Consider the following 6,085-nt stretch of genomic DNA (forward strand, 5'->3'; position numbering starts at 1 on the left):
ACTCTTAAAAAGGCTTTGGAATAAGCCTCTTACATAAGAGAGAATATCTTCTCTTTTTTTCTGGCAAGATATATATTTAGCTGGTTCTTTTTTTTTTTTTAATTTATTTATTTATTTTGGGCTGTGTTGGGTCTTCGTTTCTGTGTGAGGGCTTTCTCTAGTTGTGGCAAGCGGGGACCACTCTTCATTGCGACGCGCAGGCCTCTCACTGTCGTGGCCTCTCTTGTTGCGGAGCACAGGCTCCAGATGCGCAGGCTCAGTAGTTTTGGCTCACGGACCTAGTTGCTCCGCGGCATGTGGGATCTTCCCAGACCAGGGCTCGAACCCGTGTCCCCTGCATTAGCAGGCAGATTCTCAACCACTGCGCCACCAGGGAAGCCCCTTAGCTGGTTCTTGTCTCATCTTAGCCTGGCTTGCATTTTAATAGAAACCACAAGTTTCAGCTGGCTCTCTTCATGATATCCAAGAGTGGAACCAACCTTGATTAGTTTACAAGTCTCCTCTTGGTGTAAGGGGATTATGTAGATTATTTAAGTTAATTCCACTATAGTTTAGTAGTTAGTGAAATAACACACGATTCAAAGATAGAACATTTTTAGTGCTTCTTCAAGAATGACTCTAAATCTTTCCAACCAAAGAATTCTTTTCAAAAATGTTTGTTTGTTTATTTTCATAAAGCATCAACTTTTCAGGGTTGTTCACTACACTTAAAGCACTATGACACAGACTGGGAGAAAATATTTGCAAAAGACACATAAAGTACTGTTATCCAGGATATAAAAAGAACTCTCAAAACTCAACGATAAGAAAACAAACAACCTAATTAAAAGCTGAGCAAAAGATCTGAACAGACACCTCACCAAAGAAGACATACAGATTGTAAGTAAGTATAGTTAGGAAATCTCAAATTAAAATGATGAGGTATGAGTATACACCTATTAGAATGGCCAAAATCCAAAACACTGATAACACCAAATGCTGGTAAAGATGTGGAGCAATAAGAACTCTCATACGTTGCTGGTGGGAATGCAAAATGGTACAGCTAGTTTGGAAGACACTTTTATGGTTTCTTACAAAACTAAACATACTCTTACCATATGATCCAGCAATCCTTGATATTTATCCAAAGGAATGGAGAACTTATATCGAAACAAAAGCAGCTTTATTCATAATTGCCCACATTTGGAAGCAACCAAGATGTCCTTCAGTAGGTGAGTGGATATATAAACTGTGATACGTTGCAGACAATGGAATATTATTCAGCTCTTGAAAGAAATGAACTATCAAGCCATGAAAAGACATGGAGGAAAATTAAATGTATATTTTGAAGGGAAAGAAGCCAAACTGAAAAGGTGATATATGGCATGATTCTAACTATATGACATTCTGGAAAAGGCAAAACTATAGAAACAGTAAAAATATCAGTGGTTGCCAGGGTTTAGTGGGGAAGGAGGGTGAACAGACAGAGGATAGAGGATTTTTAGGGCAGTGAAACTATTCTGTATGATACAAAATGGTGGATACATGGCATTATACTTTCATCAAAGCCCATAGCATGTGCAACACTAAGACTGAAGCCTAATTGTAAACTATGGACTTTGGGTGATAATAATGTGTCAGTGAAGGTTCATCTATTGTAGCAAATATCTCGCTTTAGTAGGGGATGTTGATTGTGGGCAGGCAGTATGTGTGTAGGGGAAGGGGGTATATTTAAACTCTGTACTTTCCATTCAATTTTTCTGTGAATCTAAAACAGCTTTAAAAAACATACTACGACACACTAAAAATATATATATATATTTGTTATTGGTTAGATTTAGAAATATAATTTTAAATATTTTAATGAAAACTACAGTTAAATGTGGAGTCAAAGATAAGCATGTTTTAGTTAATGAAATGCTTTCTATTATTATTACTATTATCATAATTATTATTGACTTAAAAATCCCCAGTAGACATTATAAATTTAGTGATCAATGATGTTCATATTGAAAAATACGTATATATATACTTGACAGAATTGGTTTTTGTTCTTCTGACATTGCTGTTGTTAATATTCTCATGCTATAAAAATCTCAGTTAAAAATGTTAAAAAGAATCTCTCCAACACTGCACAGCCAGCACAGTAAGTGGTATGGTTACCTGCCAATACAGCTCTTTTTGCATCAGCCAGTTGAACTGTTAAGATGGTTACTCATCCACTGGATAATTTCACAACCCTCTTCTTAAATTTGGTTGCTTTGGACACATTCTACCCTGGAAACAAAATCTAGGCTCCATAATACATTCAGAAATAGTAGACTCATGTCTCTTTTCCAGCTGGTACTGGTAGGGTTGACACATTTACTTCTGCACCATAGGAACGGCTGCTAGAAAAGCTCAAGAATGCATTCAATTCCATTACTTTGGCACAATGCAAAGTCACGTAGAAGAGGGAGACTCTCTCAGCCTCTCTATATTGGAAAATTAATTCTTTTTAAGTGCTTTAAAAAATCTCTACATGTGCTCAGATCTTATGAACTTAGGATCAGCAACGACCTCATCACCTTCAGCTGGTCTAAAAGTTATCTTTGGCTGCTGTGTACTTTATGAAATCTTGTTAATTATGACTGTTTTTCCTAGTTATAAGTCCTTCTGGGTAAATTTTTATAAAACATTCATTTTTATCACTTACATAACCACATAAAATATTTTCATTGGTGTCAAAATGTCATGTTATTGCCAAACAGATTCCATTTCAATTTCTAGAAATTATTGGAAAGTTAATATTCACATTTTAATGGCACCCTTGCTGTAGTGTTAAGTCATGTTTTATTGAAATTCCCAACAGAAGTCATAATTACATTGTGTTTATACAGGATAAAGCACAGAAATAGACCACATGTCCAGTTAATCTCTGTGGTTAATGATTACCCTTTCCTTTTTTTTTAAAAAAAAAGACAAATCATGAATAAAATTCAGGGTCTTTTTGAAACTAAGCTTTCATGAAAACGATCATCATGGATACTCATCATTCACTTCTCTTTTCTGCACAGTTATATTTTAGTTTAGGAATCATAAACTGAATCTTTCCCCTGGCTCATGAAACTTTACCCTATCCATTTCTATTTAAAGTGAGGTTAGGTAAGAAAGTCATATTCCTACCTAGGCTTTTGGTTTCTCTGTAGAGATGTCAATTCAAGAAAACTCAATCTCGACATTGTTACCGAGTCCCAAGCTTATACAGCTCCCTGCATGACAAGCCAATAAATCTAGAGAAGAGTTCAGGAATAGCAGCTTTATTCAGAAAGCCATCAGTCTGAGAAGATGGTGGACTAGTGTCCCAAAGAACCATCTTACCTGAGTTAGAATTCAGGCTTCTTTCATAGTAAAAGGGAGGGGGTGTGACTGATTGTTGCAAACTTCTTGGTGCTGTAATTCTTTGCTCTTGCGGCTGTCCATGGTAGGTCTGGTCACAATGTTCCTATAAACCTCCAGCAAGACAAATTATTCTTTTTTCTGTAACTTTTTTTCTCTATATGAATGAAAAAGTGTTATACATTGTCCCCTACATATGAACCTTCAAGTTGTGAACTTTCAGAGATGTGAACCTGCATTCCCATGTCCAATCATGTAAGTTAGTTCACGTGTCTGGTGTACATTGTCATGTGCATGCATCCTCTACAAGTGGTTGTGCTTTTGTGTACTTTACAGTACTGTGTAGAGTACAGTATCTTTATTTCAAGCCCAGGATGTGAGTGAGTGAAATTTCAGCTTGCCTTCCATCTCCTATTGCTGACAATCCTTCAGCTTTACCATCTCTCACCTCCTCTCCCTCCTCCAGTCAGTAAGTCTTCTTGCCTGTTCACTTGATGCCAGCCCCTGTATGCCAGCTGTTGTACTGTACTACTGTACTTTTCAATGTACTGTACTGTAAGATTAAAAATGTTTTCTTTATTTTTTGTGTTGTTTTTTATGTATGATTTTTGTGTAAAGTATTATAAACCTATTACAGTACAGTACTATATAGCTGATTGTGTCAGTTGGGTACCTAGGCTAACTTTGTTGGACTTACAAACAAATTGGTCTTAACGAATGTGCTATCAGAATGGAACTCGTTCATATGTAGGGGACTTACTGTACCTTTAAAGATTAAAGCCTTGAGAATGAGCTATCCTGTATATTTCAGGCTATAGGTAACTTTCTTTTACAAAAGGTGCAAAGCCAGCATGACTAAGCACAGGCAACAGAGCACAAAGATTAGAGCTAAAGGAATACATCCAATGTGGAGTCAGGTTTGCTCTTCTCTGTTACAACCTCATTTCAAGAATGTAATTGTTTAACTGCAAAGCTACACTTTTGGGTAGAGAACACCCTTTGGAGGTTGCACATTGAAGCCATGTTTAGAGATCTGGAGAAATGAGTTTTTAGCAGTAATCACATTTACTTCGTCCCCAGTCTGGAAGAAGTCCCCACGAGAGCTGGAGGATGACTAAAGGGCTGACTTTGATCATGGTTGCCAGAATATGTACCATCACTCTGAGACTCTTCTTTGCCTGGATCTTGCACATCCCCTCCTATGGACCAAATTGTGGTGCCCCCTCCCCACAATTCTTATGTAGAAGCCATAATCCCCAATGTGATGGTATTTGGAGGTGGGGCCTTTGGGAGATAATTGGGCTTAGATGAGGTCACGAGAGGGCAGGCCTTCATGATACGATTAATGTCCTTGTAAGGAGAGACATCTGAGAGTTTGCTGTCTCTCTCTCTCCCTGCCATGTGAGTACCTCGTGAGAAGTCAGCCATCACAAGCCAGGAAAAAGGCTCTCACCAGAACTCAACCATGCTGGCACCCTGATCTCAGACATCCAGCCTCCAAAACTGTGAGAAATATGTTGTTTAAGCCTCTCAGTCAGTGATATTTTGTTATGGTAGCCCTAGCTTACTAATATGTCCCCCAAGGCCAAGATACTTGGATCCAGAGCACACAAAAAGGGTCTGGTGGGAAATTCAGGTGGTGTTCCAGGCAGTTCAGGAATACATGTTTTACAATTTCAATTACTGCCTCTTTTAGTGTATAAATAGAACCTCAGAAGATGGTTAAGCTGAAGAGAGAGCCTTAAGAGGACAACATTCCAGCGGAATCAGTTAACAGTTTGTAAGTAAAATGATCATTTTTGCCTATACTGATTGCTAATGAAATTCTTAAAGTAGTTGTTATTCTTAAGAAAGTTGAATTGATAGTTTAAGTTATGGAGTGTTCTGAGCTGGTCCCTATGCCTTCCTCATATTATTCTCATTAAATATTTGTTGATTTGATTAAAAATGTTTTCTACTTCATGGCATAAATTTAGCAAAGAATAGGAGGCCTATTCAGAAAATTTATTACATTCTTGTGAGAGAGTATACCTTTATGGCTCACTTATACTAGAAGTGGCACTAATTACTTGGGAATGTGAGTGAAAATTTGCCCTGGCAAATTTGGAAAAGCAGCTTAAAATAGCCCATATAGGGACTTCCCTGGTGGTGCCGTGGTTAAGAATCTGCCTGCCAATGCAGGGGACACGGGTTCGAGCCCTGGTCCGGGAAGATCCCACATGATGCAGAGCAACTAAGCCCGTGCGCCAACTACTGAGCCTGCGCTCTAGAACCCACATGCCACAACTACTGTGCCTGTGTGCCACAACCATTGAAACCCGCACGCCTAGAGCCCATGCTCTGCAACAAGGGACATCACCGCGGTGAGAAGCCTGCACACCACAGTGAAGAGTAGCGCCCACTCACTGCAACTGGAGAAAGCCCACGCACAGCAACGAAGACCCAATGCAGCCAAAAAAAAAGAAAAAAAAAAAAAAGCTCATATACACATGGAGAGTTTTTCTCTCCAGTCTTGACTCAGGCACTTATTATCTTGACTTTCTGTAAGTCATCAGAGCATAAATGTAAATTACTTCTGTTTTCCCCCAGTTTTACTGAGATGTAATTGCCATATAACATTGTATAATTTTAAGATGTACAACATAATAATCTGATATATATGTATATTGGGAAATGATCACCACAATAAATGTAGTTAACATCCATGACCTCACATAGTCACACATTT

This window comes from Mesoplodon densirostris, chromosome 5 (genome assembly GCF_025265405.1).
Source record: "Mesoplodon densirostris isolate mMesDen1 chromosome 5, mMesDen1 primary haplotype, whole genome shotgun sequence".
In the NCBI taxonomy this organism is placed as follows: Eukaryota; Metazoa; Chordata; class Mammalia; order Artiodactyla; family Ziphiidae; genus Mesoplodon; species Mesoplodon densirostris.